Source organism: Myodes glareolus, chromosome 15 (assembly GCF_982192425.1).
Source record: "Myodes glareolus chromosome 15, mMyoGla1.1, whole genome shotgun sequence".
NCBI classification, from domain to species: domain Eukaryota; kingdom Metazoa; phylum Chordata; class Mammalia; order Rodentia; family Cricetidae; genus Myodes; species Myodes glareolus.
Window position 1 is genome coordinate 48,975,077 of NC_142040.1, and position 14,354 is coordinate 48,989,430.

The 14,354-nt window shown below is 41.6% G+C and overlaps 1 protein-coding gene across 1 annotated transcript in view; it reads left to right on the forward strand.

Moving 5' to 3' along the window:
* Window positions 1-10,067: 10,067 nt before the first annotated feature.
* Window positions 10,068-14,354, forward strand: part of Dab2 (DAB adaptor protein 2) — a 129,843-nt gene continuing 125,556 nt past the window's right edge. The window contains exon 1 of the mRNA XM_048428683.3: window positions 10,068-10,159. The gene's annotated coding sequence lies outside the window, so the exon portion shown is untranslated. The remainder of the gene's footprint in view (window positions 10,160-14,354) is intronic.

A 14,354-nucleotide genomic window follows, 5' to 3' on the forward strand; every position in this document is an offset into this window, starting at 1 on the left:
GTTATTTCCTATCAACTAGACCAAAGCAGTTTCTTTATTAACCAATGAAAGCAAGACAAAGACAGAAGGACCTCCTACACCACCCAACTATAATTCTTTTCTTTTCCAGAGTGGAGTATCAGACTGCTCTTCTGAGGGGACGCCAAACCCTGTTAAACCCCCAGGAGCCCCCATTTCACACAAGACAACTTTAAAACTTCTAAAAGTGAAAAGTTAGAAAATTCTTTCTAGTGCCCAGGATATTGAGATAGGAAAAATGAGATTTTTGAGGCCAGTCAGCACTACATGATAAAGCTATATTTCCAAAAAATAGTTGCTTTTTTTAATTAAAAGCAAACAAAATTTAAAACCTAAGTAAAGCAGTCACTTTCCCCCAGAGTTAGCAGAAACCCTGATTTAAGAAAGGGTTGCTTTCTATTTAAAGGGCGGTAGAAAAGCTCTCTCATCTTTTTCTACATCAGAGATAATTATTTCCATTTGTATTAGTCATAACCACATACATTCATATATCTTGATCTGTTGTCTGCATATGTTTTCATCTGTCTTTGTCTACAATTTTATTACTTGTTTTTTTTCTTTCTACTCACATCCCAGATAACTTAGAACAAATAAGTTGGCATATTCAGCTGTTAGTGAATGGCCCCGGTGTCTGTAGATGGAGGTCACCCAAACCTGAAATAATCACACAGAAGCTAAATTAATTACAATACTGCTTGACCTATTAGCTTAGGTTTTTTATTAACTAACTCTTACATCTTAAATTTACTCATTCTTACCATTTTGTATTTTACCATGAGGCTCGTGGTTGACCCGTAAGGTTCTGGTGAGTGTCTTTCTTCTTCAGCAGCTAAATGGCATCTCTCTGACCTGCCTGCTCTCCATAAATATCTCTTTCAACATGGCTATACTCTGCCCTGCTATAAACTGAAGTAGCTTCTGTAGTAGCCAATGACAATAAAACATATTCACAGTATATAGAGGAGAATCCCACATCAGGCATCTCTTAAAAATATTTAAAAATTAAAGAAGTGTGGTGCTTGCCAAGAAGTTGTAGCACATGCTTTTAATCTCAGCACTTGGAAGGCTGAGGCAGGTGGATCTTCTCTCTGAGTTTGAGGACAGCCTGGTCTACAGAGCTAGTTCTAGGATTGCCAAAGCTGCAGAGAAAAATCCTGTTATGAAAAATAAGGAAGAAAGAAAGAAAGAAAGAAAGAGAGAGAGAGAGAGAGAGGGAGGGAGGGAGGGAGGGAGGGAGGGAGGGAGGGAGGGAGGGAGGGAGGGGAAGTAGAAGTGTAGTGCTGAAAAGGACCTCAGAAATCCTTCAGTAATTATTCCTTAAACTTTCAATTTCTCATACCATACCAACAATTTTTATAATACATGCCATGGTCTATTTTTTCTTGATAAAGTGAAATCATTGCTTTTCATAATTTGTGCTTACTAATGTAGTTAAAAATAAGTTACCATAAATGAAAAACTGATTACAAATTGGCCTGAAAATAAAAATTTCTATCCCCACTGTAAGACATGATCTAGTAGTAGTCCATATTGATTTGCTATGCAGCCCAGGCTGGCCTCAAAATCATGACCCTACTGTCTCAGTATCCCATGTTCTGAGATTTAGGCGTATGCCATCACATGCAGCTTGAGAAGACATGACATTTTTAGACAGCCTTATTCTAGTCTAGCCATTGCAGAATACAAAGGCTACCACTTGCCCCATCTCTTAGTAATCAGAAAGAATTTAAAAGGAAATACCTTTTTCCTCATGTGACTGACTCTCTTATAATCCAGGTTTACGCATAACCTAAAAAACTGTATCTCTCTGGATGCAGAGGCTCACACCTTTAATCCTAGAACTCGGGAGACAGAAACAGGTGGCTATCTCTGAGTATGAGACCAGCCTAGTCTACATAGTAAGTAGCTTATCAGCCAAGGCTACATAGTGAGGTCCTGCCTCATCAAACAATAAAGATATGTATCTTGTGATCCCAAACTAGTTTAGTGCTTTGACTTTTTTATATGGAATTGAGTCCTAGAGAAGATAGCCCTGGTAGAACTGACAATAATTTTTTGGCCTCTTGGCTATAAAATCCATACATTTGTCCACTAGAGCCCTACTATTGAGCTATCATATAATTACCCATCTAGCTGTGCCTCTCTGCAAGCTTGCTGAGCTAAGGAGCCATGGCAGTGCACATGGTGCCTTTCGCTTGGTGTCTTCCGTTTAGAGGTGAAGTTTGATTTGTGGAGCTATGCCAATGGTGTCGCTCCAGAAAACCTTTATAGTGACTCCAGATGAGGTCAAAGGACCACAATCTGAGACACCATTCAAAAGGCTCTAGTGACGGACAGTCTTCGCCACCGGGAAGTCCAGCTGATGCTGAGAGGAATGAGAGCTCCGAAGTTCCATAGAAACAACCTTTCAGCAAGGCAAGACACACGGTAAGATTTTTACATAGAACTAGAGAAACACAGGAAAGAGCCAATATGAGAGCATACATACACTGGGAATCAAAGAAGAATAGGGGGAAAGCAGAAGAGGATGACAGAAACTTTTGTTCCAAAGACTAGAACTGTTAAGAAAGGTCTTTGTAGCTGATAGAAAGCCAGTTCAGCTCAAAACAAAGCTGAACCCACCAGGCACTGGTGGTGCACACCTTTAATGGCACACTCATGAGGCAGAGGTGGGTTGATCTCTGGTTTGAGGACAGCCTGGTCTAAAGAGTGAGTTCCAGGACAGCTAGGGCTACACAGAGAATCCTGTCTCAAACAAACCAACAAATAAAATTTATAAAATAAATCTTTAAAAGATTTATACAGAGGGAAACCTCACATGTAGAACTGGCATTAACCAAACGTAAACAGTTGGAGACATTCCCAGAGCAAGGCAAATAGGTAGGAGCGGTTTCCAAACTCTATGTGCAACATAACTGGCTTGGTCCCATTGATTAGTAATCTTCAGCTTGGGCCTGCCTAGCCTGTCTGTGTTGAAACCATGTTGGTGTCCTAATGATTTGCTAAGGGGAGTTTCCATGAGGGTATCTTGCAGCAGTGAACCATCCGAACCTCAGGCAATGGAATAAAAATGATGAAGCAGTCTACTCAGGAAGATGAGTTAGATCTATCTAGCCAGACCTGACAAAGAATGCCCTTTGTCCCATATAGGAACTTTTCTTTTCTTTGTTTTCCAGCTTGCCTCCAGGCCGGTTTGTTTGCCTGAACTTATGTTTCCAAGAAAGCATGTTCCTTGGGTAATATCCATCTACAATTTCCCCCTCATTGGCGTTTTACCGTAAACGCGAGAGAGCTCAGGGCAGCTGTTTGGGCAGAATTTATTAGTTCAGAACACTTCTTTCTCTCTTTCTCTAATGAGATCTCTCATGAAAGCCCAGGAGTCCCTCGACTTCCCTTATTTTAGTGCCTCTTACAGCTTCCCAACCCCACACTCCTACCAACCACTCCGACCCCCACTCTTTCTCTGGACTTTCCTTATTTTTCTTGGAGATGTTCTTTCACTTGTCAACCAAACACAAGAATTGGCCCTGATGTGTTAGAGCCTTTCAGGGCCCCTAGAGAGGATACACAGCTATGTCAGAAGGAGAAGACGTCCAAGTTCACTCCTAGAGAACTAATTAGTCTCCAATAACAAGCCATCTCTGGGGAATGCAACAACCTTGGTGTTAGAACAAGGGTCATGGGCCAAACTCCTCTATAGGCTCGTTCTATTCCCAGACACGAGAAACCAGTCTTTTCCATGCTTTTAGTAAGAACCTAAAAGTTCTATTACCTAATAGAACTCCTTATTTTGAATAAGATCTTCTGAATGTTTGACCAGGGACGTTTACATGAAAGACTATCTGTCATCATTTATATAGCCCATGGTTGAGGCATAACTAATCTTTGAAAGCCATTTTACATACTGTATGATTCATAAGGTCTTACTCTAAGATATTCCAGAAGTTTAAAGATGAAGGTGAACTGTAACTTACTTGTATATATGTATGCAACTAGTCAATTTCTGATAATTTCGGTGTGTTCTTAAAGTCATATTACCCACAGACTTCCCACAGACCACTGTGATGGTTTGGATAAAAATAACCCCCACATGCCCATGGCTTTGAATCTTTGGTTACCACAGAGTGGTACTATTTAGAGGTGTAGCCTTGTTGGAGGAAGGGTTTTACTGGGAGTAGGCTTTGAGGCTTCAAAAGCCCAAGCCAGGCACAGTGGCTCACTGTCTCTTGCTGCTGCCTGCTGTTCCAGATGTAGAACTCTCAGTTACCTCTCAGCTGGTGCAGGAAGTTCTTCTGTCTATGAGTTGCTTTCATTTGTTGAATAAAGAAACTGCCTTGGCCTTTTGATAGGGCAGCACTTAGGTGGGCAGGGAGACAGAACTGAATTCTGGAAGGAAGGAAGAGAGTCAGACAGAGAGAGACACCATGAAGCTCCTGCCTGAGACTAAAGCTGGTTAGAGTCTTTCCCGGTAAGCCACGGCCTCATGGTGTTACAAAGATTGGTAGAAATGGGTTAAATCAAGATGTGAGAGTTAGCCAATAAAAGGCTAGAAATAATGGGCCAGGCAGTGATTTAATTAATACAATTTCTGTGTGGTTATTTTGGGTGTAAGCTAGTCAGGCAGCTGGGACCAAAAGCAGGCCCTCTCACACACCATCCTTCCTCCTACTTACTATACTCAGCACCATGTCTCCCAGCATGCAGCCATACTTCCTGTCATGATGACAATGAACTAAACCTCTGATCCTATAAGCCAGCTCCAGTTAAATGTTTTCTTTTATAAGAGTCTCCATGGTCATGGTGTCTCTTCACAGCAATAAAAACGCCGACTAAGACAACCACTGGTAGCTAAAAATGTTGTAGCCTGCATGTGATTTTTCATTAATGTTTATGGTAATATCTTGTGAATTCTAAAACTTGAGAGTATTGTCTGAATCTCTCTGGTTTCAAGTCCTTAACACTCCATACAGCCTGTGTATATACTAAATTTCTTAAGGAGGCCAGGTGCGAGTCTCCCACAGTCTGGCCTAGGTATACTCATTGGGATAATTACTTCACTAGGGGAAGCCCTGAAAAACAGGGAAAAAAGAGGGATGGAACGCCAGCTTCCACCCCTGGCACAGGTCTTAAGGGAGGAATAAGAAATATGTCAAAGCAAGGTATATAAGACTCAGACCTACCCTGGGCCAGTTTTGCTAACCAAGTAGGTCTGACCTAGCCAATGAAGCTTGTTGACAACATTCTGGGCTAGAATATTTTTTGTGTCAAGTAGATCATGATCAGGAGAGTAATTCTGAGAGACTATGTGTTTAAAAGTTCAATAAAGAATATTTTAATTTACTTTGGGAAATTCCGTGCTTGTGTTTCATGTACCTTGATCACAACCTACCCCCAAATCCTCTTTACACTGCCTCTGGGCCCCCTCAATGCATCTTCACATTCTTGTACCTTCATGTGGTCTTCCTTTTTTTGAAGCTTACTGAATCTAATAAGTGCTACCTTCCAGCACATGGGTATGGGGCCACCCACCAGAGCATGGGCTACCTACCAACGGACACACTTATAAATAAGTAGAATTCCCTTCACTCAGACGCATCAGCTGCAAATAACTCCTCAACTAAGCTCAGAGACGTATGAGCCCATTCTCCATCCACACTGTAGTGGTGACTACTTTGATCTTGTAAAAGATTCACATAAGCAATTATAAGCTGCTTCAAGTTCAACAGTCGATTTCAAGCCCAGAAGACAGCATTTCACAGTATTCATTTGCAGAGTTTTGCTCTTATATTCTTTCTGTACACGCTTCAACTGTGCTCCTTGAGCCTCGGAGGGGTTGTTACAAATGTCACATTTAGGGCTGAGCACTCAGCAATTACTCATTCTCAGTACTAGGACCAGTTTGAAGTTTCTGCTACCCACTACAAAAAGAAGTTTCTCTGACCACTGTTGAAATCAGTGGTCATCTGTCCATAGGTAACTGACAATGTTGTAGAAACCTAGAATAAAATTTGAGATAGTAAGACCAAGAAAATAGTGATGGGACCAAAGTATCTATGGCAGAAGTGAGGAGAGAACAGTTACAACTTGATCAACCAGTCCCAGCCCCTGCTTGTACATCCTAGATACTAGAAATAAAGCAAACCCAGTCTTGTACACTACCATGAGTGGATCAAACTTTCTATTATATTGAATGTATTAATCTTACACACTCCAGGTCTCTGTGAGGTAAGAACCTAAGAAGGAAATTTCCTGTATGGTAGCAGTCAGTAGGTGAAATCTTGCGGAGTGAGAATCAGAGGTTTCTCTTGGCCTCCCACACAGCATTTCTTTTTCGAATAACTTCTTGCAAGCCAAACCCACTTCAAAGTGCCAAGGATATCTGACATCCCTCTGGCTGCAGATGAACTTTGCTTTCTGGGGTTTAGATCTGAGTATGTTTGTCAGTATTCTAAACTCCAAAAGCATCCCTCTTCAAACTCCTACCCCCAATTTTCGCTTGTGACATTCATTGAATCGTGAAGATGTTTGCCTCTCAAAGTTAGCCCTGTATGAACTGCTCACCAATCCTTCCCAGTTTGCAGTGGACTTCTTACACGGCTTCACATTTCCCCTTTGGTTTGTGGATTCTCCCTTGAGCTCTTGTAGCTGACAAATGACCTCCCAGACACTATGAGATACACTGCTCCCAAACAAGCAGCCAACAGACAGATTGGGAAATCATCTGAGCCAAAACAGCTGCGGTGGGATAGTTGGACAATCCAACATGGTGCTAGCATAGAAAATTATTGCTTTCTAAAAGCATGAAACCAAAGTAGGAAATAATATTCTAAATTCACCTAATTTGACTCTGATTTTAAAGATAGGGAAAGAAATAGTCTACAGTTGTATCATAATCATGCAGCTCGTAAGTAAAAGAGCCTGTTATCAAGAGCAGGGTTCTCTCTTCACCTGGGAGAACTTTGTCAAGTGTGGAAGGCAAGACAACAGCCAACTATAGTGGTTATTAGAAACACCAGCCATGGGGTGGGGAGTAAGCAGTTGCCTTCTTGGCACAGAACTGAGTACCAGCTACAGAGAAGACTATGACAGAGACTGTAGGAAAGCCCGTATAAAGAAAGTTAGTCATAGGAAGGAATGTCACAGAGTCACCAGGGAAGCTAAGGAGTCTGTGCTTGGGTACACACAGCAAATATTGTGCGTGGACTTAGAAATAGCTTCCTGTGAGTTGGCAGGATGGTCCAGAGGGTCAAAGTGCTTGCCATGCAATTCTCATGACCTGCCTTCAATCCCTAGAATCCTCTAGGGAAGGAGCAGTCCTGAAATTGTTCTCGGATGTTCATATGTGTGCTGTGGTGCATGCATGCCTGTACACACCCAAACATATTATATGTAAAAAGTAATAAGAAGTAGAATTTTTAATAAATGCTTTTTGTGTGCTCTGAGCTTCGTGGTATAGCACACACATGCTTAGAGTGCAGCAGACCCTGAGTTCAGTCCCCAACACCTCATTGCAAAGGAAGAAGAGAAGACATCGCTGGGTGTGGTGACTCACACAGTTGTTCCTTGCACTAAGAAGACTGAGGCAGGAGGATCTCCACTGCGAGACCAACCTGGACTCAAGAGACTGCAAACGAATAATTGAAAAAGAAATAACTTAAGTTGTAGGATAAAATAATAAGGGAAAGGAACGTAAAAGTCATATTCTTACAGAACAGAGACCACAATATGGAACTAACACATGACTGTTCTCAGATATGGCTTATAATATGTATGTATGTATGTATGTATTTGTATATACACACACACACACACACACACACATATCCACCAATTCCTAAATCTCCTGAACTAGAGCCTTGGGAGTGTTTTGTTTGGTGGTGGTGGAAGTGGTGGAATTTGTTCTTGCTGTTTGCTTGCTTGACTGATGCGATTGCTCTACCACACCCATTATTTTGATGTCCCTGAAAATACAGAAGAATACAATTAAAACCTGCTTTAGGTTTGCAGACTTTATGGTCTGTATAGTATGGATATGTATCTGCACTGATGCAATCTTTAAAATAAAATCTTAAATTTCTAAAAATTTTAAATATAAAATAAAATGTCAGAATTATTATATGCTGTGTGTAGTAGCAACGCTAAGCAACTTTGCTGAAATGTTAGCATGTAAAATTACTACCGAGTCAGAGATGTGAAGATAGAGTTTGAGCTGCCAGAAACGGGGAACAGGGAAAAGTACAATGAATGACTTTCATTTCCTTACTGTGACACATGGAGTGACCGCAGCTCAGTAATTGGATGGACTTCCTGTAATCCTAGTTACTGACAGCACCCAGCTTGTCAGCACCTGAACCTCCATATGGCTTGATCAGGAGGATTTCAGAGCAGAATAAAAAGGCGAATTGTACAGGGTTCCCAGAGCTGAAATCGGAGCTGCCTAGATCTAAACCAGGGGCAAAGACAGCCAGGCTCATGGTACACACGCACAGGCACCCACACGCAAGCATATGCACACACACTTGTGTGCACACATACATACATGTGCCAATGCATAGACACACATGGAAAATCTCACTTCTTCGTTCATTTGTTTCAGACAAGGACCCATGAAGTCCAGGCTCTCCTAAACTTACTATGTAGTTGAAGACAATCTTCAACTCTGGTCCTCCCTGGTGAATGTGGGGATTACAGGTTTGGACCAGGCCTGGGTTACGGGGTCCTGGAGAATGAGTCAGGACTTGGGGCACACTAGCCAAGCAGACTATGAACTGAGCCGCATCTCTAGTACCACACTTCCCTTATCAGTGTATACTGATTCCCTGTAAAAAAAAAAAAAAACTGCACTCAATTTTCACAGTTTACGCTTTTATATTCTCCCATCTTTTAGGCTACATTTTAAAAATTAACAACGAAAGAGCAATCACAAAGTATACAGAGAATTCATCAGAGACGTTGGACTGGGACTATCCACGGTTCCCTCTTTGTCCTCTTCTGCCCCATATGTCAAAACACATGCAGATTTTTGAGGCAGAGAATAGTTTAAGATTCAGTGAGAATGTTGTAAATTGCTGCTGTGAATCACCCCAAAGCCATCCAACAGGAGCCCCCCCCCTCGTCCCTTTCCAGTAAATGTTATTCCAGTTCATGATTGTACTTGCTGGCTGCTGAGAGTTCCCTGGGAACAACTTGGACCTGGCAAGACAGACTTTTGAGGTAATGGCCTTCTCTTGCCTGCTGGAAAGAATCATTTTCAACTCCAGAACAAATATCATCTTTTGCATTTCAGTTGTTCATTTTTATTAACCAACTGTGTCTGCTGAAAACGTCTTGACCTAAATACTAAAAACTCCATTGAACTCCATTTTTTTTTTCTATCTTGGTAGGTCAGCTTTCCATATAGTCATCCATAAATGGATATGGAACACCCAGCTCGTGCTCAGCCTGCAGAAATGTTATTCTTAAATAATCTTTGTTTGAATTTTAAGACCCTGTATGCACCCAGCAATCTGATAAAATCAGGTAGACGTCCAAGTTCCAAATGACCAACAGTTTGCTAATACATTAGTCGTGTAAGTTCAGTGTGGCGTGAATCACTCCGAGTGGGAATAGCAGGCCTTTTTACAAAATAAACCTTGACGTACATTCCTGCACCCTCAGATGAGGCAAAATTCTGTGTTCTTAACAGAGGTATTAAACACTAAGGTTGACATGTGTGGCGTGTAAGAAATTCTGTGGATGAATTTCAAACATGAAATTATAGGGTGCTAAAAGTAAGTCTTTTGCTTCTCAAAGTGAAGTCACCTGCATAGTGTGTTCATTTTTATTCTATTGTAGGCTCTTCTTCTGATAACAGTAACGGGAGAGGGTGTCTCTAAGGACTCACTCTGTCCCTAAACACACTTGAGTGAGACTAGTGATAATTTTGCTGACACGATGAAGATGTCTTCACTTACTCTTTCTTAGAAAATAATTTTCAGGGCTGGATTAACACAGGTTAAATTTAAACGACGCACAAGGCAGATCTCCTGCCCTTCTCTGTGACTGATCGACCATAAATGTTCATGTCATGCCAGCACCCTTAGCAAACACTGAGACAGAATCGCATTCGCGAGAGATTTGTTGAGAAAGAAGACAAGACCAGGTAAGAAGACCCCTTAGCATGGTGAAGCAAGTCTGAATCCCTTAACGTGGCGATGAAGGTCTGGACCCCTTAGCATGGTGATGCAGATCTGGCCCCCTTAGCACGGTGATGCAAGTCTGGACCTCTTAACATGGTGATGCAAGTCTGGACCCCTCAGCATGGTGACGCAGGTCTGGACCCCTTAGCATGGTGATGCAAGTCTGGACCCCTTAACGTGGTGATGCAAGTCTGGACCCCTCAGCATGGTGACGCAGGTCTGGACCCCTTAGCATTGTGATGCCCCTCAGCATTGTGATGCAGGTCTGGACCCCTCAGTATTGTGATGCAGATCTGGACCCCTCAGCATGGTGACGCAAGTCTGGACCCCTTAGCATGGTGATGCAGATCTGGCCCCCTTAGCATGGTGATGCAAGTCTGGACCTCTTAACATGGTGATGCAAGTCTGGACCCCTCAGCATGGTGATACAGGTCTGGACCCCTTAGCATTGTGATGCCCCTCAGCATTGTGATGCAGGTCTGGACTCCTTAGCATTGTGATGCAGATCTGGACCCCTCAGTATTGTAATGCAAGTCTGGACCCCTCAGCATGGTGACGCAGGTCTGGACCCCTCAGCATGGTGACGCAGGTCTGGACCCCTCAGCATGGTGACGCAGGTCTGGACCCCTCAGCATGGTGACGCAGGTCTGGACCCCTCAGCGTGGTGACGCAGGTCTGGACCCCTCAGCATGGTGACGCAGGTCTAGACTCCTTAGCATAGTGACGCAGATCTGGACCTCTTAACGTGGTGATGTGCTGTGGAAAGAGAAAGGAAAGGACGGGGATTGGGTAGAAGATACTCCAGTAGCACCAGCATTCCAAGTGAGAATTGGCTAGCTCAGTAGGAACTCCTTGGACCTTTTGAAAAATCTGATTTCTCTTAGAAATTGGTCTGTATTAATACTCTACATCCCTGGTTCAAGTGCACTCCATCATGATCTTGGAGCAGATCTTAGAGAATAGGCCTGAGAATGAGTATGGTTCTAGATCCAGTCAGGGGTACTCCCTACAGCATTGGTCATGTAAACACACTTCTCCGGCCACAACTCTGTAAGCACCGGTGTCATCAGAACCAGTTTGTGGGGTGCATTTCATTACTCACTTATCAAGCCCATCTTTGCGGCGCTCCTACAACATGACAAGCATCGTGTTCAGTGATATAAAGTCTATGGGGCGGGGGGCAATAAAGGTCTCTGCCCTCATAAGCTATGTTATACACGTCATTAATTCCCTTGAAAATATTGGCTTAGAACTGAGTATTCCTTCAGCTGAAGCTACGCTCCCCATCTCTAAGGGTTAATTAAAGTACTATTCTCTACATCAATCCATAATGTCTTTCCTCAGATCAAACCTAAGTTAATTTCATATTCTCATTAGACTGTGCACAGACACTGGGCACGGCGGTGACAGAAGCGGATATTAAGAAACATAATACTTGTGAGCTGAAGTCATTCTGATGTTTTCACCAGCTTGTCTACCTTTTACACCAGCGCGTGCTCATTTCTTTGCATGTTGAAGTCTGACATCCCGTCCTGTAATGTTAAGCTTTCATATGGATTAGCTTCACCGGGAATATTTTTCTCAAAGTGCCGATCATTTTTCTGCTTGCTGACTGTGCTGGGGGGGGGGGGGGGGTCGGTCACAGCAGGGGGCTGGATCACTAGAAGTAGAACACAGCCAAAAGGACAAACGCTGGATTCGTCTGCGGTTGTGATAAAGAAAAAAAGACAGAAGTTGCAATATCACCATGATATGGACTGTGACAATGAACTTCATCTGCTTGAACCCCAAAGGATAATTATTTCTGAATCGATTTTGTCACTTTTTCCTAAGTTATCATTGGAAAGATATGAAAAACTATACCCATTTAACATAATAGCTAAAATAAGTGAATAACAGACGATTGGAGTAAATACAGGGGCCGTTTCCACTGATATTTTTCAGGTTATCTTAATTTAAATTTTTACACAACTTAAAATGTATTTGGGTTGCTTCTTCTGCTTTTAGCAGCCATTTCTCTGACTTTGTTGACCCACAAGCTAACCCGTCTCCTGACCTCAATCCAGGCATCTCTCTCCAGTGTGTCGTGGTCAGATTTTTTTTTCTAATCTCCTATAATAATGGTTAGTAGCTACCAAATATTGAACATATGTTAGACGTTTTCCATGCAGTATCAAATGTAAGCCATACCCTACATGGCATCTAGATTTTACTGTTATCCTCATTTAATTAATAAATCTTTCAAGGATTAGAAAGGTCGGATAACTTCCACACCTAAAAGGTAGACAAGTTGAATTTCATAATTTGATAAGGCTGACATAAAGACCAAACAGTTTGGACTGATTGACAGTTTGAGAGGGTATCTATCAAGTATATTCCAAAATTCATCATAGAAAAAGATTCTTCCCAAGGTCTATCTCTAAATGTTTAATAGGCTTTTCTATGTAAACACTAAGGCTTATGCAAAAGCTAGAAAATGCCTGCTTCTTACCAGACTGCATGTAAAAACTGTAAGCATGAGGGTCTGTCTGGTTCATATCTTTAACCTGGACCACACACCACCATCAAGGAACACTTGACCTATTCAGGTGCCTCATAACACCTCAGCATCTTGCCCTCCAGGTTTGTGTACCTCAATCTCCGTCAGGCCACTGAATGAAACCTGTGGTGCATTTTTCTCTTCACTAAGAGAGAGAATGTCACATATGCCAAACGGACTCTCTCCTGATACCCTTGTTTCATATCCAAACAAATGAGAGCAGTCTGCAGAAATGGCCAGGTCTTCATTTTCAAATCTAGATAAGGATGACCCTATTAAACATGTGATTAGCTACTATGTATGGTACAGTACATTCATTTATTTAATACACACATATTTATTGTCTCCTCTGTGCCAAGGATTGTGCAAGATTCTGGAGATAGAGAAAGATAGGGAGAGAGAGAGAGAGAGAGAGAGAGAGAGAGAGAGAGAGAGAGAGAGCTTCCAGGTGAAACCCCAATATCCAATACATGTTAAGAATACCAATATTCTCTGAGCTCTTATGAACCAAGTGCTTTACCTAGATTAGCTCTAATCTTTACAAAATCTCTTTGAGCTATGAAAGGCCTGTTGGCTCCATTTTCCAGGTGACTGAATGGGCTTAGAAAGACTAAGGTATTTGTTAATGTTATGTATCTAGGAAGGACAACATTGGCACACAAACTGCAAGCTTTCAACTTGGAAGGCTGTTTTTTCCCATTATGTTATTACTTTTAAAGTAAGAGTTTCCTGGTTCTTTCTCTCTCTCTCTCTCTCTCTCTCTCTCTCTCTCTCTCTCTCTCTCTCTTTCTCTCTCTCTCACACACTCTCTCTCTCTTACAAATGCTCAAAAAATCAGACTCATGACCTAAGAAAACAATTTCTTTATGCATCATATATCTTAATATAAGAGTGGTCACAATAATTGTACTTCCATGGGATTACTTAAGTGACCCCCAAATGACCTAAAGGCTACAGAGACATCCGTACAAGCTAAATATCATTACTGAAGTAATATTGCATTCTAATTTTTCATTCCTCCAAATTCACAGTTAAGATGAATTATTGTTCTTGCCACCTAAGTATGCCTAGAGACAGGGCTGCCTCCTTCCACGTATATGACATTTTCAGTATTGATTGGAGTTGCCTTTGGCATCTCATAAGGCAAACCTCAGCCCTCTGGAAAATGCTGCCAATGGGTATGATTCAGTTGAAAACCAATTTAACTAAGCTGGTGTTAAAATTAAAGCTCTGCCCATTTTAATATAACATAATAAAAAGAAAACACTTAAGTATGCATAAAGCAATTAGCACAATGTCTGGCACTATATTTGCTGAATAAGTTGGAAGTTAGACATTTCCACTTGGTCTGGCATGATTTCAGTGTACGCTGTAAGAATAACAGTTTTCATTTTTAATTTATACAAGCATTAACTGGCCCATTCACCAAACCAGAAGAAACCTATATGAAATACAGTGATTGTGTTGAGCTATAAAACAGAATCAACTAAACTTTAATTTAATGACTAAGAAGATACATATTCAATCAAAGGAGTGCTACAATTTCGAAGCACCTGGGTCTAATCCAAATTCTCTCTCTTTTTTCTTTTTTTTAATTGATTTTTATTGAACTCTACATT